This window comes from Panthera leo, chromosome C1 (genome assembly GCF_018350215.1).
Source record: "Panthera leo isolate Ple1 chromosome C1, P.leo_Ple1_pat1.1, whole genome shotgun sequence".
Lineage (NCBI taxonomy): Eukaryota > Metazoa > Chordata > Mammalia > Carnivora > Felidae > Panthera > Panthera leo.
This window is the reverse complement of record NC_056686.1, coordinates 83,841,297-83,865,671: the sequence shown is the minus strand read 5'-3', so window position 1 is coordinate 83,865,671 and position 24,375 is coordinate 83,841,297. Positions and strand designations below refer to the sequence as shown.

At 36.8% G+C, this 24,375-nt stretch overlaps 1 protein-coding gene and 1 pseudogene across 3 annotated transcripts in view; one reads left to right on the top strand and one right to left on the bottom strand.

Annotated features, from left to right (window-relative positions):
* Positions 1-1,613: 1,613 nt before the first annotated feature.
* The window catches only part of SNX7 (sorting nexin 7), a 178,180-nt gene continuing 155,418 nt past the window's right edge, over positions 1,614-24,375 (bottom strand). Inside the window, exons 11-12 of one of the 3 annotated variants that reach the window (XR_006206433.1) lie at positions 16,519-16,634; positions 1,614-1,667 (exon numbers count right to left, since the gene is read on the bottom strand). The gene's annotated coding sequence lies outside the window, so the exon portion shown is untranslated. Of the gene's footprint in view, positions 1,672-16,518; positions 16,635-18,450; positions 18,524-24,375 lie in introns of those variants that run through there. The other 2 variants (XR_006206431.1, XR_006206432.1) reach the window with 2 other exon arrangements.
* LOC122229020 lies at positions 5,166-5,258 on the top strand (annotated as a pseudogene).

The window sequence follows — 24,375 nt, the reverse complement described above, 5'->3', positions numbered from 1 at the left end:
CTAACAGTTCAGAGCCTGGAGCCTGCTTTTGATTCTGTGTCTCTCTCTGTCTCTGTCCTTCCCCACTCGCACACTGTCTCTCTCTCTCTTTCTCTCTCTCTCAAAAAAAATGAATATACATTAAAAAAATGTTTTAATAATTTATCCAGAAAATTCATAAGACTCCAGCATGGTGCAATGCACAAAAGGTGCCAGTGAGGCAACATGACTTTCGAGCAGGACCTTATCTTCTCCATTCATTGCTTACTTTCCTGCCACCTAAAACAGTGCTTGGCACCCAGTAGATGCTTAGTAGTTATATATTCATTAAGGGAACACATGAATACCTGTTATAGTTTGAATTATGTCCCTGCCACCCCAAACCCATGTGCGAAGTCCTAACCCCAAATAACTCAGAGTGTGACCTTATTTGCTGACAGACTCTTTAGAAAGGTAATCACGCTATAATGAGGTCATAAGAGTAGGCTTTAATCCAATACGACAGGAATCCTTCTAAAAATGGTAAATTAGGAGAAAGATATGCACACAGGAAGAACAGCATGTATTGATGAAGGTGGAGATCAAGGTGAAGCTCTACAATCCAAGGAATAGCAAAAATTGCCAGCCAGCCACTAGAATCTGGGCGAGAGGCATGGAATAGATTATCTCTCACAGGCTTGCTGAGATCTTCATCTCAGATTTAAGCCTCCAGAACTGTGATATAATAGATTTCTGCTGTTTAAGCCACCCAGTTGTCAAGCCCTAACATACTGATATAGTATCTTTCCAGTTATGTCTTGAATATCCAAGTTATCAGCTATCTTTATTTTAATGTTCTATATGACTTGCGTAAGTTCTTCAGTTGTGTTTATGTCAGCATTTGACTACCTAACTGCTCTGTAAAATAGTAGATCAACCTACTAGCTTTGTGTTTCATATATCATAAAACTGTTCACTGTGCAAGTGTTCAGAAAAATGCTTAAGTGCACACAAGCTATAAAATAGTCTCATCTCTTCCATTAAGTATCTTCTGCATATGCTTGAAGATTAAATGAGATGAATTTTTGCAACATATATACATGGCCCAGAGACAGCCCTCAGGAGATGAAATTTGCAAAGATAATGGCTTAATTTAGTGTAAAAGAATGATGTGTTAAAATTATATATTATGGGTTTAAACTCTTACTAACCATATGACCTTGAGCAACCTACACAATCTGTCTGTGTTCTTGGAGAGGTTATGTTTGTTCATGTTCTCTTGTAATGATTTTGTAATAGGATGTAAAGATGATTGTGTTAATATATGAAAATCTCTTAGCATAGTGATGACCACATAGCAAGAATTCAATAAGAGATAGTTTTGTTGTTACCCATTGAATATAAAAACTCTGTGCCAGACACTGCGTAGGAGTTTAAAATATAATAAGTGTCAAAAGTGAACAAGTTTTACTTCTTAGTAAATTCAAAAAAGCGTATGAAACTATTATGGTTAGAAAAATGCCAGATACTGTAACTAATAAACCACCAAATTCCCATGGCTTACCTCAATAGAAGTTTACCACCTACTCAAGCAAAAGTCCAAGGTGGCTGTTCCTGTTTGGCAGGTGTATCTTTCCTTTATGCGGTGATTCAGGGAACTAGACTCCTTCTGCCTGTGGCTCTGGATTCCATTAGGACCCCAGTGTCCTCTGCCTCCAGCCAGCAAAAAAGAAAAGGGAGAGAGTATAAGAGATGTTGGAGAAGCATAACTACTTTTCAAAAACCCAGATCCAAGAGGGACCATCCCACTTCAGCTCATGTCTCATTGATGAAAATCATTTGACCTGGATGGGAAAAGTCTAGAAAATGTAGTCTCTGGCCCAGAAGAACTCCCAGCAACTCATACAATGAAAGTGGGAGATGCAGCTTTGCCACAACTGTCACAGAGCTATGTCTATGCACAGTGACAAGATGGAATGATCCCAGGGTGAGGAGGAAGTATAGAATATGGTCTGGTTGTGAAACCAGACATTCTCAAGGCTCCATATTAGAACTCTGGAGTTCTGAGCACTTTTAAACCTACTGTCTGTCATATAATAAACAGTAGAAACTCCTACTTGGTGGTACAGGCAGGAAAGAAAAAAGAGTGATGGGGAAATACTGTTAAATCCTACAGGAATTGATTACTATGATAGGACTCCAGAGTGATAGTCTAATGAAAGAATTTAAGCTTAAGGTTGAAGAGTTTTGATGTAGTTTTACTTCCACTCATCCCTGATAGTTTGAGGCTGTACATGAGCTAGAATATAATTACTTGGTGCAATCATTCTTCAGTAAACACAAATGGCTGGAGTGTGTTGGGCCTGATCTTATGAGGTATGATTGAGCTTTCTGCTTTTTGTTATTTTGCTTAATAAAAGATCAGTAAAACAAAAGTAGCATTCAGTAGCAGCACTTAGCTTTTCAGAAGATCTTTTGCCCAAAACTAGCTAGGTCAGCAGCACTACTGCACAATTTTCTGCTGCACAGTAAGAGTTTTCAAATTCCGATGCTGAAAATGCCATACATGGAGATACAACGCATAGAGCAGAGATATGTAAGAAACTTTCCAGGTTGTGAAAGCATTTTCTCAGAACTAATAAACCCAACCAAATGGTTGATGGCTGGTCTCCGGCTGGGGGAAAAAAGCTACCCAAAGGGAATTGTGCACCGACCAGCATTAATTTATCTGTGAGCCAACTGTTCCATATTAAAGGCAGTCAACAGAAAATGCTTTCCTAGAGGACTTAAATAGGCTTGGATTCAATTTGAAAATAATTCATTGTGTTAATTTTTTATTAAAATTATGTCTTCATAACAGAAGGGCAGAGTTTACTCTTATTTCATGGGTAAATTTTTAAAATTGCATAATTTAACAATGTAGAGTTTTTTCCTTTTTAAATATCCATAATTAGTGATGAAATCACAGTGTAGCATATACTTGCTATGGCTGAAATGTTTCCTCATTTGTATTATTCAAAATGTTATTCTCTATGAGTAGTTATTTTTTAAAAAAGATATCGATAATTTTATCAGCAAATATTAGGGCTGTGGGTCAAATGATACTCAGAGAACACATGAAATTTCTATGTGCTGCCTTTGCTTTACAGAATATTTTCATATTTAATGGTAGGGTCTTCTTAAAATATTCAGTATTGATTGAAGTTCTAAAGCTATTTAAATATTCCATTAAAGTTCATCAAAGAAAAATATGAGCACTATAATTTAGTACGAAAAGGTTGCTACTAATACATGAAAATTGGTGTATCAAAAATAATGATAGTGATGCAGTTGCTTATAGGAGATAATGTTTTAGAAGTTGCATCAAATGGCTAGCTGTTTTATTTGCTAGGTCAAATGAGACGAGTCCAATTTATCTAATGCTGTTTGTCTCTTATATGACTAAAGCCTTGTGTATTTAGGAAGATACAGGTTTGGGCAATAAAGCAGGGGCCTACCTAAATGGGCCCAAGCAGTTAGTGAAAGGCCATTTCCATGGCAAGAAAAAGAAGACCTTTTACCAAAAGGGAAAATCTACATGATAGTTTATAAATTACAAGGAAGATATTTAAGGTCTAAGAATGAATCCTCTGTCCAGTAGTAAAAGGCAAAACAAAATAAATGAAAGAGATTATCACAGTCAGGAGAGCTTTAACCAGTAATTTATCCCAAGAGCTCCAAATATTAAAAATATTTAGTTTCTAGAGACTAGAAACTAAAAGGAATAGAAAGAGGAGTATAATAGCTTCATCGTCATCACAACTTTTTAGTGTTGACTTTCCAAATTGCTTTAATTTTTACACAAGAGAAGAGCTCAGTGGAAGGAGAACTGGTTACTGATTCTGGGAGACATATAATATGTGACTTTGGAAAAATCATGTGTTCACCCTTGGCCTCTATTACCTGAGAGGTAAAATAGAAGGTTTAAATTCAATGACTCAAATCTGTCTTTTCCTCCAGTATTCTGAGCCTCTTGGCCATTCTAGTGCTGGGGCTCCCAGTTCAGTGACATAAAGAAGAGGCACCTCTTTCAACCTAGGGTTGGTCCAGCAGTCTGAGGTTCCCCAGACACATTTATGGTCCAGAAACACAAAAGAAGAAACACCAGCTTGTGGTAAAATAATCACTGAAGCAGGAACTTTTAAAAAGCATATAGTACCCCAAACTCAACTTCAAAGCCAGACAGAACAGCAAGGTGATACTACTGTAAGTGATCCCCACTTCCATATATCATTCTGTAGTTTAGCTTCAAGAAAGACTTTTTATATCACAGCAAGAAAAATTAACCAAATGTTCAGAGAAACTATCCATTACTGAGAATAGATGACGCTTTACAGAGTTGACTGATTGGCTTAACTGACATCTCATTCACTTTTGCACACAATCATAAAGTAACAGTTTTCCTACACATTGTCAGTGTGTAAGCCATTAGTTCCCAACTAAACCAGGAGACCTGTTTTAAAAATGAACCTGAGAAGAACCATTTCATATTATATCATTTTTTTCTTGCACAGTAGAGTAATATGGCTTCATGTTTGCCAAATGCGTTATCATGTTGGAGCCAAGAAAACTAACAAATAGTTATTCTACTGTAAAATTAATCTTGAATGAAGGAATTCAGATGGTCATAAGTAAGCATTTTCCCAGGCTTTATTCCAAAATCAATAGTGAAGTTTGATGTAAAGACTAAACGTATAGATACCCTATCACCTACCTCAATTCAACACGTTTCAAGAAGCTGAAGTAAATAAATTGTATGAAAACTACACATCTGTAGCACTCATTATCTCCATGGGCACTCAGCCCATGTCCTGTTATGAGATGAAAGGGGTTTGGCAGAGTTGAAAGAAAATTTGCAAATATGTCACAGAGCTCAGCTTTTCCTCTTACATATGACTGGTTGGCACTAAATTATTGGGTCCTTTGTCCCATCATTCACCTTCATCACCACCATCCAGGCCTCAAAGCTGCTTTCCTTCCTGCAAAAGTGTCTTGATATCCCTTTCCAAGAATTTCTCACAACAGGGAGATGAAATCAGAGAACTAGAGTCTGGCCATTCCAGGTTACACAACTTCCTCTTGCTCCCAAAAGAAAGGAATGAAAGGTTACTGATAAATGAATGAATTCATTAGGAATACCTGTAAGAATGGATAGAAAACAATCTTCCTGTCCTCACTTCCAATTAAAATTGGAACAAGACAAAGATTTGCATGGCCCCTATGAGGATGACATATAAATTTGTGAAGTATTCCATATTTTGGGGAGGTACAGGCTTTCAGTTATGGAATTAATAAGTCATGGGAATAAAAGCACAGCACAAGAAGTATAGTTATTGGTATCATAATAGTGATTACCTAGGAGAGAGGAGTTAAGATGGTGGAGTAGTATGAGGACCCTAAGCTTGTTTCGTCCCTGAAACTCAGAGCAGTGTCAAGCCATTTTGAACACCTAGGAAATTGATCTGAGGATTAATGCAGCAATCTGCATAATTGGAGCCAGAGAACTTGGCAGGTATGTAGTGCAGACAGGTGAATTGGGGGAGAGAAAAGCTGTGCAGCCATGGAGGGTAGGGAGCCATTTTCTCAGAGAGGGGACAGAGAGAGAAAGAGAAAGGGGGAGAGTGCAGCATATCAGAGAGTGCACAAGAAAAGCAGCTGGAGAGAAAGAGAGAGTGAGAGTGAAAACACTCGCAGGGGACTGGACAAAAAAATCTGTTCCCCAAAACCAATGATGGGGAGAAAGAAGAGGGTTTCAGTGCTACCAGCATTCTATAAACAGTGGCGCGGAGTCTGAAGTTTCAGAACTCAGCATCTGGTGGTGCTCTGGTGAAGAAGCAAGGCAAATCCCCAGCAGCAGGCAGCATGGTCTGAGGGGTGTGTGTGCCACACAGGGACAAGTGGTTCTCCTGACTGGGGTACATTTGGTAAAGGCCTTAAGGCCTCTCCACGGGCAAAAGTCCTGGCAGACCACAGAGAGCAGCCATGTTTACTGATACTGGAACAAAGACACCAGAGGGCAGCAAAACTCGGCGTCGGCTGTGTGTTGTCATTTGCCATATACTCTGGGCCTCTGCTGCTGCACGACTACATGCACGTTTTCTGGGACAAGCCAGCACCTGGCCATTGCTTGGCAAGACCCTCTCCCAGAGAGTCAGTGCGGGTCCAAGCTGCAGGGGTCTCTGAAGTGTGAGGTTTTGAAACATTGCCCCATCTGAGATAAAATTCTGGAGGGAGGTGCCACCTGGCAAGCAGACAGCTTGGACATGGACAAGGCAGAGGCAGGAAACAGACAGAGGCCTAGACAAAGGAGGGGTGCTTGATTGTGGGTCGGTAAGAGTAACTTTTATTACTTAAAAAGTTTTAAATTTTTTAAACTTTTTTTTTCCTTTCTCTTTTTTCTCTTTTCTATCAAGTTTCTCTCACAAACAGACTGACATATACCTAGGATCTAGCTTCCTTTCTTTGATTTGTTTTGCTTTTAATTTTTAACTTTTATTTTTATCAACAAATGAGTCCAGGGTTGGATGGCTTCCCACGGGAATTCTACCAAATTCTAAAGAAGAGTTAATACTTATTCTTTTGAAGCTGTTCGACAAAATAGAAGTGGAAGAAAAACTTACAAACTCATTCTATGAGGCCAGAATTATCTTGATTCCAAAACCAGATAAAGACCCCACTAAAAAGGAGAACTACAGATCAATTTCCCTGATGAACATGGATGCAAAAATTCTCAACAAGATACTAACAAACTGGATCTAACAATACATTAAGTAATTATCCACCATGATTGAGTGGGATTTATTTCTGGGATGCAGGCCTGGTTCAATATCTGCAAATCAATCAATGTGATACATCACATTTAATAAAGGAAGGATAAGAACCACATGATCCTTTCAATAGATGCAGAGAAAGCATTTGGCAAAATACAGCATTCTTTCTTCATAAAAACCCTCAAGAAAGTAGGGATAGAAGGATCATACATCAATATCATAAAAGCCATATATGAAAGACCCACTGATAATATGATCCTCAATGGGGAAGAACAAGAAGCTTTCCCTAAGGTCAGGAACATGACAAGGATGTCCATTCTCACCACTGTTATTCAACATAGTGTTGGAAGTCCTAGCCTTAGCAATCAGACAACACAAAGAAATAAAAGGCATCCAAATCAGCAAGGAGGAAGTCATACTTTCACTCTTCACAGATGACATGATACTCTATGTGGAAAACCCAAAAGACTCCACCAAAAATTTGCTAAAACTGATACATGAATTCAGAAAAATTGCAGGATATAAAATCAACGTACAGAAATTGGTTGCATTTCTATCCACCAATAATAAAGTAGCAGAAGGAGAAATCAAGGATCGATCCCATTTACAATTGCACCAAAAACCATAAAATACCTAGGAGTAAACCTAACCAAAGAGGTAAAAGATCTGTACGCTGAAAACTGTAGAAAGCTTATGAAAGAAATTGAAGAAGACACAAAGAAATGGAAAAAGATTCCATGCTCCTGGATAGGAAGAACACATATTGTTAAAATGTCAATACTACCCAAAGCAGTCTACATATTCAATGAAATCCCTATCAAAATAACACAAGCATCCTTCACAGAGCTAGAACAAACAATTCTAAATTGTGTATGGAAACAAAAAAAAACCTGAATAGCTAAAGCAATCCTGAAAAAGAAAACCAAAGTCAGAAGCATCACAATTCCAGACTTCAAGCTGTGTTACAAAGCTGTAGTGATTAAGAGAGTATGGTACTGGCACATAAACAAACACACACCTCAATGGAACAGAGTAGAGGACCCAGAAAGGGACCTACAAACTTATGGCCAACTACTCTTTGACAAAGCAGGAAGATTATCCAATGGAAAAAAAAAGTCTCTTTAGCAAATCGTGTTGGGAAAATTGGACAGTGACTTGCAAAAGAATGAACCCAAACCACTTTCTTATTCCATACACAAAAATAAACTCAAAATGGATGAAAGATCTAAGTGTAAGAAAGGAAATCATCAAAATTCTAGAGGAGAAAACAGGCAACAACCTCTTTGACCTCGATCACAGCAATTTCTTACTAGACATTTCTCTAGAGGCAAGGGAAAGTAAAGCAAAAATGAATCATTGGGACTTCATTGAGATAAAAAACTTCTCACAACAAAGGAAATAATCAACAAAACTAAAAGGCAACCAACAGAATGGGAGAACATATTTGCAAATGACATATTGGATAAAGGGTTAGTATCCAAAATCTATAAAAAAACGTATAAAACTCAACACCCAAAAAACAAATAATCCAGTGAAGAAATGGGTAAAAGACATGAACACACACTTTGCTAACAGACACATGAAAAGATGCTCAACAACACTCATCATCAGGGATATACAAATCAAAAACACAACAAGATACCACCTCACACCTGTCAGAATAGCTAAAATAAACAACTCAGGAAACAACAAATGTTGGCAAGTTTGCAGTAAAAGGGAAACTCTTTTGCACTGCTGGTAGGAATGCAAACTGGTGCAGCCACTTTGGAGAACGGTATGGAAGTGGAGAACGGTATTGCTGATTCGAAGGGGCATATGCACCCCAATGTTTATAGTAGCACTATCAACAATAGCCAAATTATGGAAAGCCCAAATGTCCACTGACTGATGAATGGATAAAGAAGATGTGGTATATGGCATACACACACACACACACACACACACACACACACACACACACACACACTGGAATGTTACTCGGTGATCACAAAGAATGAAATCTTGACATTTGCAACAATGTGGATGTGACTAGAATGTAAATCTAGAAAGAAATCTCATTTTACTCATATGTGGAATTTAAGAAACAAAACAGATGAACATAGGGGAAGGGAAGCAAAACAATATAAAAACAGAGAGGGAGGCAAACCATAAGAGATTCAAATGCAGAGATCAAACTGAGGGTTGGTGGAAGGGTGTTGGGTAGGGGGATGGGCTAAATGGGCAAGGGGCATTAAGAAGGGCACTTGTTGGGATGAACACTGGGTGTTATATGTAAGTGATGAATCACTAAATTCTACTCCTGAAACCATTATTACATTATATGTTAACTAACTTGGGTCAAAATAAAAAAAAATTTAAATGGTATTGTAATAGTGTTGTGTTGTAATAGCATCTTATGGTGATGGTAGCTACATTTGTGGTGAGCATAGCATAACATATAGACAAGTTGAATCATTATATTGCACACCTGAAACTAATGTAACATTATGTGTCAACTATACTCAACTTAAAAAAAAAGTTTAAATAAAGAATCTTCTTAAGTCCTCTGAATTTAGAATCCTCAATAGCTCTATGTTCTTGCCTAAAAATGAACTAACACATAACCGAGAGCTCCATCACTGAGAAGTTGCTGAATCCAAAAGGACATATTTGTACTTAATTGCTCCCAAATCCTTACCACCTTACCCCAACTACACCATTGATAGGGATGCTGAGGATCCTGAGAAGATGGCAGTGTAGGAGGATGCTGGGCTCACCGTGCGTCCTGCTGATCACTTAGATTCCACCTACACCTGCCTAAATAACCCAGAAAAACACCAGAAGACTAGCAGAACGGAGTCTCCGGAGCCAAGCACATACGAGAGGCCCACGGAAGAGGGTAGGAAGGGCGGAGAGGCGGTGCACGCTCCACGGACTGGCGGGAGGGAGCTGGGGCGGAGGGGCAGCCTGCCGGCCAAGCAGAGCCCCGAGTCTGGCTTGCAAAAGCGGAGGGGCCAGACGGAGTGTGTTCTGACAGTGAGTGGGACTTGACATCTGGAAGGTTATAAGCTAACAGCTCTGCTCGGAGAACGGGAGGGCTGGAGGACAACGGGAGGGAGAGTTGTTGAGCCCCTGAGGACAGAGCGCAGCTTGGCAGGGAACAAAGGCACTTGCCAGCACCATCTTCCTCACCCATCCCCCAGCCAAAATCCCAAAGGGAACCAGTTCCTGCCAGAGAACTTGCTTGCACCACGCAAACACCCAACGCTGTGCTTCTGTGGATCCATCCCTCCGGCAGGTCTGACTCCCTCCCGGTGTAGCAGGGTCCCTCCTGAAGCATCTCGGAAGGAAAAGCGAGCTGAGCCTGCCCCTCCCACCCCTGTGCACCTTGCAGATCCACCCCAGCTAATACACCAGATCCCCAGCACCACAAGCCTGGCAGTGTGCATGCCACCCCACAGTGAATCCCGCCCCTAGGAGAGGGGAAGAGAAGGCACACACCAGTCTGACTGTGGCCCCAGCAGTGGGCTGGGGGCAGACATCAGGACTGACTGCGGCCCCGCCCACCAACGCAACTTATTCAAGACAGGACAGGGGAAGTGCCCCGCAGTTCCCCACCACTCCAGGGACTATCCAAAATGACAAAACGGAAGAATTCCCCTCAAAAAAACCTCCAGGAAATAACGAGAGCTAACGAACTGATCAAAAAGAATTTAACAATATAACAGAAAGTGAATTTAGAATAACAGCCATAAATTAATCACTGGGCTTGAAAACAGTATAAAGGACAGCAGAGAATCTACCGCTACAGAGATCAAGGGACTCAGGAACAGCCAGGAGGAGCTAAAAAATGCTATCAATGAGCTGCAAAATAAGATGGAGACAACCACAGCTCAGACTAAAGAGGCAGAGGAGAGAATAGGTGAACTAGAAGATAAAATTATGGAAAAAGAAGCAGCTGAGAAAAAGAGAGATTAAAAAATCCAGGAGAATGAGGAGAAAATTAGATAACTAAGTGATGCATAAAGAGAAATAATCTATGCATAATTGGTATTCCAGAGGAGGAAGAGAGAGGGAAAGGTGCTGAAGGTGTACTTGAAGAAACAATAGCTGAGAACTTTCCTGATCTGGGGAAGGAAAAAGGCATTGAAATCCAAGAGGCACAGAGAACTCCCTTCAGACGTAACTTGAATCGATCTTCTGCATGACATATCATAGTGAAACTGGCAAAATACAAGGATAAAGAGCAAATTCTGAAAGCAGCTAGAGATAAATGTGCTCTAACATATAAAGGGAGACCTATAAGACTCGTGACCAATCCCTCTACTGAAACTTAGCAGGCCAGAAAGGAATGGCAGGAGATCTTCCATGTGATGAACAGAAAAAATATGCAGCTGAGAATCCTTTATCCAGCAAGTCTGTCATTTAGAATAAAAGGAGAGATAAAGGTCTTCCCAAACAAACAAAAACTGAAGGAATTCGTCACCATGAAACCAGCCCTACAAGAGATCCTAAGGGGGATCCTGTGAGACAAAGTACCAGAGACATCGTTATAAGCATGAAACCTACAGACATCACAATGACTCTAAACCCATATCTTTCTATAATAACACTGAATGTAAATGGACTAAATGTGCCAACCAAAAGACATAGGGTATAAAAATGGATAAAAAAACAAGACCCATCTATTTGCTGTCTACAAGAGACTCATTTTAGACCTGAGGACACCTTCAGATTGAGAGTGAGGGGATGGAGAACTATTTATCATGCCACTGGAAGTCAAAAGAAAGCTGGAGTAGCCATACTTATATCAGACAAATTAGACTTTAAATTAAAGTCTGTAACAGAGATGAAGAAGGGCATTATATAATAATCACAGGGTCTATCCATCAGGAAGAGCTAACAATTATAAATGTCCATGTGCCGAATACCGGAGCCCCCAAATATATAAAACAATTACTCACAAACATAAACAACCTTATTGATAAGAATGTGGTAATTGCAGGGGACTTTAACACTCCATTGACAGGGATGCTGATTAGGTGAAACTATTAAGAGAGATTATGTGAATATAATAACATTGATCTCAACTTCTATATGAAACATTAAGCTCTGAAAAATATTTTCTGGTCAGGCTAGAAATAGCTGGATCTCAACTCTTCATGTCAAAATAAAAACAAAACAAAAATATTTCATTCATTTATTTTCTTTTCATCGGTGGCAGTTTTTTTTTTTTTAAAAATGAATGAAAATTCTTTGATACTGCTCCCATAGAGGAGTCTGCTCTATGTCCCCTCTCCTTGAATCTGGGTAAATTTGTGGCTCAGTTATAACTAACAGAATGTAGAAATGATTCTGCAAGACATCCAAGGCTGGATCAGAAAAGATAACATAGCTTCTGTCTTGTTTACTGGTATACCTGTGCTTAGGGTTTGGAACTGCTATATAAGAAGTCCTATTTCTCCCAGACCATTATGCTAGAGAGGCCACGTGTAGTCACTTTAGTCAACAGCCCAGTGAGGCCTCAGCAATTCACACTCACTTGAGTGAGCCATATTAGACACTAGACATTGCTCAGTTGGTCTTTCAGATGACTGTAGTCCCAGCAACATCTGACTGCAATCACATGAGACTCACCAAGCAAGAATTGCCTGATGAGTCCTTCTCAAATTCCTGACCCACAGAAAAATTATGAGCAAAAAGAAAATAGTTATTTTGATGTGGGAAGTTTTGGGGTGCCTTGTTATGTAACACTTGTAAACAGAAGATGTCTTTTCCTGAAAAGATTTACAGCAATTTACAAAGGTAGAACGACAATAGGGTGGCATATATTAAAATTTACTTTCATCATACCACGCTTTTCTTTTTTGAATTTAATATTCATATAATTTTTAGAAATGCAAATGAAAATATTTTGCTTATTACTGGATATAAATAAAGTAATATGTAATATATAATATGTAACTTCCCAAGATGTATTTATTGTCTAATTTATTTGCATATTTATTGGATGACAAATATAAGGGTATATTCATTTAAATTAAACTATGATCTCCATATGAATCTTTTATTTTAACTGGGATAAAATTTACATACAGTGATTTTATGTGGAAAATTTGATGAGCTATGACAAGTGGGACATGCCCCATAATTACAGACCAATAATGATACAGAATATTTCAACCACTCCAGAAAGTTACCTGTGCCCTTTTTGGGTCAAACCCTACCAACCACAGTTAACCACTGTTTTGTCTATTATTATACAGATTAATTTTGTCTGTTCTAGAGCTTCTATAAGTAGACTCATACTGTCCATATTATTATAGCTCATTAATATGTGTTCTCAATAGAGGTATCATCTCCAAAGGGTGAAAATTGGTTCTTGGTAATGGATGAAAAAAATCTTGGATATTACAACGGTGAATGACACCCTAAATTTCAACCTAATCTGAAAAAGTTTTATTACTTAAGATGTAATTTATCTTATTATGGAGAATTTTAATTTAACTTTCTTCTGCAAGAGGGGAATAATAATTTTTTAAAATGTCAAAAAACACTGATCTATAGTAAACTTTGAAGTCATATAGGATGAGTCTTCCAAATCTGTTCTTTTGCAGGATTTTTTTGGCTATGCTAAGTCATTCATTTTCATATAAAATTTAGAATCTCATCGAATTCTATGAAAAATAATTTTGAGATGTTGTTTGGTATTACAGTGACTCTGTGGATCAATTGGGAGAATTGACATCTAAACAATATTGAGTCTTCTATTCCATGAACACAATCTTTCCATCTAATTCTTCTTTAATGTCTCACAGCAAAGTTTTATAGTTTCCAACATATAAGACTTGCATTTCTTTTGTTAAAGTTATCCCTATGTATTCTATGTTGTTACACACTATTGGAAATGGTGTTTTTATATCTCATTTTATCATTGATTACTGCTAGTATACAGTAATAAAATGTATTTTCATAAATTGGCCACACTTATTGGTGTGTGTGTGTGTGTGTGTGTGTGTGTGTGTGTGTGTGTGTTTGTGTGAGAAATGCAGTTTAGGATTATTTATATAACCAATTGTATTGCCTGTGAATAAAGATAGCATATCATTCCTTATTTGTTTCCAATCTTTATAGTTGTATTTCCTTTTGGTGTCATATTGCACTGGCTAGGAACCTCCAGTATAATGTTGAATAAAAGTGCACTGTTCCCAACTATAGGGGGAAAGCATTTTATAGTTTTTCATTAAATATAATGTTAATTATAGAGTTTTCATAGATGTTCTTTATCGGGTTAAGAAAATTTCCTTCTATTCCTGGCTTGCTAAGAATTTTTTAAAAATCATGAATATGTATTAAATTCTTCAAAATTATTTTCCTGCATCCATTAAAATGATAAGATTTTTCTCATTTATTCTGTTAATATGAAGAATTACACTGATTGGCTTTTGAACGTAATCTAACCCTGTATTCCTGGAATAAGCGCCACTTTTTCTTGATACATCCACCTCTTGTAAACTTTGATGAATTTAATTTTCTAATTAAGAAGTTTTACATATATTTCTATGGGGAATATTAAAATAGTTAATTCATAAATTATTTAGAAATTAGTGCCTCAATTTATAAGTATTTAGGGGCTTTCTATATTCTTACCATTATTGATTTTAATTTAATTCCATTGAAGCTAGAAAACACATCTGGTAGGATTTAAATCCTTTGAACTTTATTCAGACTTATTTTATAGTCCAGCAAACCATCTATCTTGGTACCTATTCCACTTACATTAGACAAACTGTATTCTGCAATTTTCTGTAATGTTCTAAAGATATTAATCAGGTTAAGTTGCTAAAGTCTTCTATGTCCCTAAAGATTTTTTTTTTTGGTCTACTTGCTCTATCAGTTAGAGCTCTTCTGTTGTTAGAAGAATGTTAAGTCTCTATCTGTAATTGTGGATTTGTCTTTCAATTTGATCAACTTTGTTCATGTACGTTGAGGTTTTACTATTAGGTGCTCTGAAATCCCAGTCCCTCAGACCCCAAATCTGGAGTCACTTGGGCTAATATCATTATGTCATACCACACATCTGTCAACCTAAAAAAGGAGGTAAACTGAGGCAAGCTCAAAAAGATGAACTTATTTGGGAATAGCAGAGGAACTGAAATTTGGGACATGCAAACTGTAGCAAGGTATACATAAGTCTGCTAAAGTTTTGGGCTAGGCTGTTTTTATGGGCAGAGAATGTAAAGAGGGGAAAATTCAGTAGAGTCTGTTATAATAAAAACAAACGGAAACCAGCTTTAAAAATTTCCCAAGCAGACAAAACTAGTACAGTCATACAAGGAAAAGTTCAGTTCAGCTTGTTTTGGGAGACCAAACCGACCTGGGTTGTTTCTTCCTCTTGCCTCTGTAAACCATAACCCAAACTTTCTAAGGTTTACCTGAGGCAATTCCTTATCATTTAAGAAAATTCCAAATATTACCAGTTTTCTATAAATCAGGCATATACAGGACATCTGTTTCTCAGTTCTTAAGCTGTTTTTCTGAGGGCACATGTGCTAAGATTTTTTCATCCACTGGTTCCATGTTAGATTGAGATTCTTTATACATCCAAGTATTGTCAATTCTGTTGTTCTGGCTTCAAAATATATCCAGAATCCAACTGTTTCTCATCCCCTTCACTGTTATCACGGTGGTCTAAATCATGGTATCCCTAATCGTTGCAAAACCTTTTATTGGGCCCTCAGTTTCTATCCACCCTATCATTTTTTCCTATACTCAATGGTGTTTTTAAAAATAAAATCAGACCTTGTTACTTCTCTGCTCAAATTATTCCATTGGTTTTCCATCTGTCTTATATAAAATCCAAATTTCTTACAATGACCCATAAAGTCCTATATGATCTTTTCCCTATTCCTACTTCATCTCCTATTACTTTTCCTCTCACTACATGGGCTCCTACCAACTGCTTGCTCTTCCTAGAGTACACCAGGCATGGTCCTGCTTCAAAGCTTTTGTATTTGATTTTCTTTCTGCCCAGAGGGCTCTATTCAAAAATATCAGCATGATACACTCCTTCTCTGTCTCTCTCTCTCTCCCATCTCCTTCAGGTCGTTATTCAAAATACATCCTATTTAAAATGGATTTTTATCTCCTTTTCTATTCTTCCTCGGTTTATTTTTGTTTTTTTCAATTTCACTTATCACCATCTTGAAAAAATTTTTTTTTTACATTTTATTTATTTTTGAGATAGAGAGACAGAGCACAAGTGGGAGAGGGGCAGAGAGATGGAGACAAAGAATCTGAAGCAGGCTCCAGGCTCCGAGCTCCAAGCTGTCAGCACAGAGCCCAATGCGGGGCTCGAGCCCACAAACCCTGAGATCATGACCTGAGCCAAGGTCAGTTGCTCAACCGACTGAGCCACCCAGTCGCCCCCACCATCTTCAATATTATATTTGCTTATTATCTGTTTCTCCCACCAGCATGTAAATACAATGAGAACAGATATTTTTGTAGTATTTACTGTTGTGTGTTTAGCATTTAGAATAATTCTTGACATGTAATAGCCATACAATAAATATTTGTTGATGAACAAACATACTTTTTTCTTATAGTACAATGGTTCTCAATCTGGTTCCACATAGAATCCTCTGGGGACCTTTCTAAAAATATTGATTATCAAACTAAACCTGACTATCTAGGGTGTGGTTAAGGTATGGATAAGCTTGAAAGTCTCCTTAGGTGATTCTGACAGGTAGTAGGAGGTGAAACTACTTACCTATTGCAATGCCTACTCCATGTTAATTGCTCAGTAGACAAATTGAATATTGACCTGAGTCTATGCACTGGATCTCCCAGTAAATTTGTTTAGAAAGAGTCTGAGCATCAGGTTGCCTGTAAAATAAAAACAATACCTCTATCTTACCTTAAGGGATTACATAAGATAAAATAGAAAATACTTTGTAAACTATAAGGCATCCCCCCAAAACAAGTTATTTGATTAACTGATTTTTTTTTAATGAATTTGAGCTGGGTGTCAAGTGAGACCAAGATTCTATCCTGGTTTTCTGGGTATAAAACATTGGCCAAATCATTCACTTCTCTGGGTCTCTTTCTTCACTGGGAAACATAGAAGGTTGAAGAGCTAGAAGATAGATACTCCTGGTTTGGATACTTTATGATTCTATAATATATAAGTTGAGTATTATAACATTCTATTCTTATATCTCTCAGTTTGGTTGATAAGACTTCACTTAGAAATTTCTAACACATGAGGCACCTGGGTGGTTCAATCAGTTGAGCATCTGACTTCAGCTCAGGTCATGATCTTGCAGTTCATGAGTTCAAGCCCCACATTGGGCTCATTACTGTCAGTGCAGAGCCCATTTCGGATCCACTGTTCCCCTCTCTGTGCCCCTCCTCCACTTGTGTTTTTTTCTCTCTCTCTCTCTCAAAAATAAACATTTTTTTAAAAAGAATTTCCTAACACACATCTGTAAAGTCCATGCTGACTCAGAGAGTATGAGCAAGCAGGGAGAAACTAGGCATCCATGACTCTATCCCCTCAAATAATATGCATGCATTTAAAAATGGTAGTGAGAATCTGTCATTTGTGACATACACATTATTTCAGTGACATACACATTATTTCAGTAACAATTTAGTCATTCTACTCTCCTTAGTCATTCTACTCTCCTTATAGGCATATCCCACTGAACAAAACAAAACCAAAAATAACAAAACACAAAAAACAAAAAAAGCGACTAAAGTGGGGGGGGGGGAAGTCCTCAGTTATAAACCTTCAAGTCGGTACTCATATTATTATTAAAATGTGTGTACTACTCAAAAATGTTTTAGTACAATGTTGCAATCATGCGCTTTTCTTCTTCACTCATGTAAAAATATACTGCTCTTGTACATAGATTCCACCAAATATTTATTTTAGCAGATCATATTCTCTTACAGGTAGCATGAAGAAGGAGATCCACTTAGAAGCTGAGAAACATTTGGTTTCAATGATTTCCATGTCCACAAATTCCAGGTGGAATTCAGTTTTGATTAGTAAAGGTCAAAATTTTTGAATACTTATTATTATCAACAGATCACGCCCTTGCATGCCCTCATTCTCTGAATCAAAGTGCCAGGTAGTATCTGGCTAATATATTTCTCACCTAGAATCAGAACACATATTCTTTTATAAATTATAATGAATAATCTTGATGCTTAGTTAAAAAATAATGCTGCATTTTTATCTAGATTTTTACTTTGCAACACACTCTCTCATTTGACCTCGGAGGATATTGTAATGATAATTTTTCATTGCTATGGATTTTAGTCTCCACCTTGCCAAAGTCAAAATTCCAATTGATTATATATGTACCTTCTAAATGTATTAATGCACACTTGTATTTTTAATCCTGTTTATTTCTCCTCTTTTATGGTCTTAACTGTTTCATACTCATAAGCATTTATATTCATGATATTTCCATCAAGCTTTTGCACAAGAGAAATAATTTTTAAAAATAATGACTTCTAAATATTTAATGAATTTTTGGCTGATAATAAAATAGGCACACTATTATTTTAGAAAATTGAGAACACAGACAAATTGAAAAAGTAAATAAAAAATAATGATTTTATGGAGGCTCACTTTATACATTGCTCGGGAGAAGTTGAGTCTTGCCTTAATCTTATGATGAATCCCTTAGTTCTGGTCTGTTCTTTTCTTCTAAATCTATGACCTTTCTGTAGGTTCAGTGGAAATCCCAAGGTGTTTGACAAGCCTGTCAGGAATATAGGCACACTTTAGCAGATTAATTCTGGCTCATGGTCTCTAATGAGGTGGCTTTTGGACACAGCTGTGGTCTCATCTGAAGTTTCAACTGGGTGGGTGCAGGAGTGTCACCCATTTTCAAACTCACTTCTATGGTTATTGTTGACCTTGGCTGCCTCATCACATGGCAGCTCGCTTCCCCTAGGGTCATAAATCCAAGGAAGAATGGGAGTGAGAACTGACTTCCAATATAAAAGACCCAATCATTTTATCACTTAATTTCAGAAATGATAGCTCATAACTTCTGCCATATTCTATCTTTACAACAGAATCGATAAGTCCAGGCCATACTTAAGGAGAAGAGGATTACACAAGGAAGTGAATACCAGGAGGTGGGAATCTTTAGGAGCCATCTTAAAGATTGCCTACTACTCCGTGAAAGCTTTTTTAATTAATAAAGCACAGAGCAACATTTTGGCATTGTGTACCCATTTTTAACTAGTTGGTTTGACACATTCTCATCTTCACAATAATGCAGATTGGCAAAACTAGTCTCAGAGAAGAGACGATCAAGATATACATAGCCTAAGTGAGTTGCTAGCTAAAATCACAACTTTGGTCTTCTAAATTCTTTCTTGTATAATCAAAACGTAGCACATTCGGAGGGTAACTCCTTCATATTTTTCAGGTTTCAGTTGAATCATAATTTTCTACAGACAGATTCCCCAATTCTCCAAGACTAAATTTGGTATACACTTCAGATACTATATAAGTCTCTGTTGTCTTATTACAGTAGTTAATAATGTGTATTGTAACTGAAACATACTTGTCTGAATAATAACTATAATACAAATTCTTTGAGGGCAGATATGGTGCCTTATTCATGGTTGCATGCCTTTTTTCGTTTTTCTACCAAACCTCTGTGAAGAACTTACCTGAGGGTCAGAAATGTTGATTTCTATATACCTCAGAGGGCATCCTATCAAAAATAATTTTGATGTTTGATCAGAAAAGAAGGAAAAAAAAAGCCAATGTGTGGTATAAAAAGATGGGAGAGAAGAGTAGAAAAAAAATTTTTTAAGAAAACTTTCTCCTTTATGATGCCCTTATTACCAGATTTGCTCACTCACTAGCTTGAGAATTATTTAGTCTTAAAATGTATTTCCAAAATGAAATGGAAATAAGAATGCTAAGAACAGGTTGCACATTAAGAGGGCAGTGAATCAGTGTACTGTGGCCTCTCCTCAGTTACTGGGCCTTCCTGCTGAGGTAATTTGAGAAGTCATGACAGGCATTGTTTGACACTCCAGGAAGGTCATTTTTGACAGTCAGTAGTTAATTTTCTGACTTATAGTGCTTGCTTTTTTTTTTTCTTTCTAAATCTGGAAATGATGATTCTTTTGTATATCCTTTGGCTTTTCACTCATTAGATTCTCTAGGATTGCCAGAGAGAATTGTAGAGTCTTTGGAATGACAACATTTCAGCACTTTTTCTGAACATTGAGGAATATTGTTGCTGGGGCTTTTAGAGGATGGATTATTTTCTTGGCAGGTAGTATGGCCTCCACAGGGCTCATTAGACTTTCTGTTGGGAAGATCTAAAGTGCACAGTTGAATACTGTCATAAAAAAAAAAAACCACAAAAACGTGGTTTGGGTCTAATTCCTAATGGAGCTGCAAAGACTACAGCTCCTTTTTGATCTCTGAATTCCAAAGTAAGCCTTTTACAGTTGTCATATTATTGACTGCTCATTCCAGAGCCATGGTTCTTTTTCTTTCTAAATCTTTTATGCTCAGAATGTTATTTTGATGCTTAGTACACATGAGCAGATTTGGCACCCTCGTGTATTTAATAATATCAACATTTTCTTCTGATTGTGTGTGTATTTCTGACAAAAGGACTCTTCTTTTTGCAGGACCTAGTTTCTCCAGGTTAAGCAGTCATACATCAAACTCAGTTGTCTTGTCTCTCTATTCTTTGTGTAAGCACTAAGTTACAATATCCCTCATTTGATCACTGACATAGAAATTTTAATGTATGATGTTCTTTTGGTGGTGTGGATGCAAGGAATTATTTCACATTTCTCATTTTTGGTATAAAGGTGATTTGCAAATTTTCTTGAGAATGAAAGTTAAGGGCAATTTTGTGTTCTAGATGATGACAGGGCTGCAGAGAAAATGACAAGGCCACTATGTGTGTAACCTTTCATTTCTTTCTCATTTATAACTGTTTCATATTGCTTTAGAAAAGTATAATTTGAAGAAAAAATAGTTTTATTCCACTCATGGAATAAGTAATTTATCTATTATTAGTTTTCCTCTCTGTTGCAAATAACTAATAGGTATGCACTGAACCACACAGCATGAGTTCAAGAATTATAACAACACAACATTACTATTTATATACATGTCACAAATTAATAAGTATATAGTGAGTGGTAACATTTTAAAATGTAGGTTTCTAAAATGAAAAATAAGATGTAGAGAATATTTTTTAAATAACTTCAAAGCATCATTCAGTATTTACTTAGATTAATAGATCTGATTGTGACTATTTCTTTTTTCCTTTGTATTAATAATTATTTCTCTTTTAGTCCTTTTCAGTCTTGTAGCATGTCTGAATATCTACAATCTATACCTCATTTTTGTTTATAATTGTTAAAAATTAGACTTGCCTGGATTTAATAGTTTGTCATAACATGAATGAATGGAGAATTTTTTTTTTAACAAGACGATAAATGTAGTATGAACTGAATGACCGAATGCCTACACAAGGAACACAGAATACTGGAGCGATTCCAATGATGTCATATCCATTCTTGTAAAGTAATCCCAAACTGTGTGTTCACATTTCCAAGATAATCTTTTTGTCTTCTAATGGCACCAGACTATATTATCTCACCATTTAAAAAAGAAAAACAGGGGCGCCTGGGTGGCGCAGTCGGTTAAGCATCCGACTTCAGCCAGGTCACGATCTCGCGGTCTGTGAGTTCGAGCCCCGCGTCGGGCTCTGGGCTGATGGCTCGGAGCCTGGAGCCTGTTTCCGATTCTGTGTCTCCCTCTCTCTCTCTGCCCCTCCCCCGTTCATGCTCTGTCTCTCTCTGTCCCAAAAATAAATAAAAAAAGTTGAAAAAAAAAATTTAAAAAAGAAAAACAATAATGCTACACCAGTTTTGTATGTCATTTTGTAAAAGGAAAAATAGCTATTTATAACTCTGAAATCTATCCTAGTTTTTGCTAATTAGCTTCTAATCTTTATCTATTTGCATCTATATTTTTTACATAACATACATTCCACTTAACATTATATCCTATACACTTAATCTCCATGCTTATTTTCATGAGTCTAACATTTCAAAAGAGACTACTTATGTTGATAGCTAAGATGTTTGTTTCCTTTTCTAATACTTAAGGAAAGGTACAAAGTTAATACCAATTAGCTACATAATCACTGATGGGGGGTTGTTGGCAAGATGAAGTTTTAGGCAGACAATTTAAAATGCTGAGTTGGCTATGCTGAATTGGGACTTTCCTTCAATCAGTACCTGTAACTACAAATGCCACACTCCTGTCCTTGCAGGCTCCTAAAAGTAAAGATTGCAATGCAAGCTCAGACTCTGTGAAGATCAAAGGAGATCTCTTTATAATCTTTAAAACTCCGATGGACGTGTTTTAAATTATGGTGATGATTATTAGGATTATTATTTTGTCACTAGCCAAAGTATGAATCAGTAGTAACAATAGCAGCAGCAGCAGCAGCAGCAGCAGCAACAACAACAACTAATAATAACACTTTCCTTGAACATATTTCCTTAAACTCTGAAGAGTCACTTTGAATGATTTAACATTATTAAAAATGTATCCATGCACTTGTTGTGATGAGCATCAGGTGATGTATGGGAGTGTTGAATCACTATATTGTGCACCTGAAACTAATATTAACTAACTGCATGCATTAACTAAATGCATGTTAACTAACTGGAATTTAAATAAAAAATAAAAATAAAATAAAAATAAAATGGGGGAGCACAGCATAAAGTATAGATATGATGAATCACTATGTTGTACACCTGAAATTAATGTTAACATTCTATGTCAACTATACTCAAAGAATTAAAAAAGAAGAAATGTATCCATGCAAATATGTACTGTTTTTTTAACTGACTTTATTATTTCATAAGTAAAATAATTGCTTGTACTCTGTTGACAATGAAACATAATGTTTATTTTATAAACCTAGTCCCAATTAGAATAGAAGCCTCATAAAATTAGCTATAGAGCTGTCTAGGAGACAAAAAAATGGGATCAATGTAAACCATTCATTCATATATTCACTCCCTACGTGAAAACACCTTTTTTGGTATGTGGTAAGAGTATAACAAAGACTAAAACTATACAGATCCTTACCCACATAAACTTAAATATTCAAAGTGAACCACTTAGGAAATGGAAGCCAATGAACCACATAGTTCTGTTACTTATTATATGATTTAAGAGGAGAAAAGAAAGGAATACAATAAACATTTAATTTCCCTGTTTTCTTGTTCAGAGTATAGTCCTTGTTAAGGCCTGTCTAGAAAATTAAGAGCTCGGGGTGTAAATATGTAAATGGATTATCTTCCTCAGGGGGGTTGGATAATCTTAATTTAACAAGAATTTCAACTCTGTGGTGGTGCTCAGCTCCCACTGAGATGTTCGTTTCTTTGCCAGAGTGATCAGCTTCGACCATGCCAGCACAACGTGTCTCCATCTGGGGCAGATGGTGAATGTACCTCATCTGCAGGTATATCTCATCTGCAAAGAGGCTACTTTGATAACATGGCACATATATTTGCAATTTTAACAAATATCTTCCTACATATGTATCCACACTCATACTCCAACTATGGGTAAGAAAGCTCCATGTTTGTAGTAAAGGTGGAGTCAGTAATATCTTCTCTTTAGATATTGGCATCTTATACCATAAAGTCTAAGGATCAGAACAAACCTTTGTTCTCTTTCTGTATTCATATCAAAAAGACACTGTACTACTTACAGTGTTTCCTGTGATAAATGTGCTTCACTTACTTTCAAATGTGAATACTTTTAATCCATCTTCAAAGAATGAACCTAATTATTGTGAATATTTTTCGTGCCAGATTAATAGCATACAGAGAAAATCACATGGGAATCTTCCTCCAATCAAAATCACTGTTGGGGGGCCCCTTCATCCACTTAATCCATATTTTTGTTATTTTTCTTCCTGCTGGTAAGTAAAGACATTCAATTGTAAATATACTCCAAAGCAGCTTTGAAAGACCAGGGAATTACTAAATAGATAATATGAGAGACAGTAGATGTGCTTGTTATAATGATGATTTCAATTTTTTAAAAATTTTATGTTATGCTCTACCTAGTTTTCTTAAAGTATCTATTGAAGACATAGAATTCAAAATAAAAATAAAATGAAGTACAAAATGTGATTCTCCCAATTAAGTTCAAATTTTAGCTGAAAGAAAGATAAATGCACATCTCTCTAGATGCCTTATTTAAACCCAAACTGGAAGTTTGGTAATTTGTAACATTGGTGGGTTGGAAATGCTTAGCTGGATGTGGCTCCTTTGTTGAGTCAGAATGCCAGTGGAGACAAGTTCTAGATGGAGCAGGTAGAAAAAATCTTGAAAATCCATCTTCTGAGCTTTGTAATATTTCTGATATTACCCTCTGACAGACTACTATACATTCCCATTGTGTTTATGGTGATAGTCACTGATTGATTTCTGATTCTGAATTAATCCTTTTCCCAACTGAATCTGATCTTTCCACATTGAAGCCAAAACGATCTTTCTAAAATGTGTCTGATTCTTAAATCCCCCTGCTTAA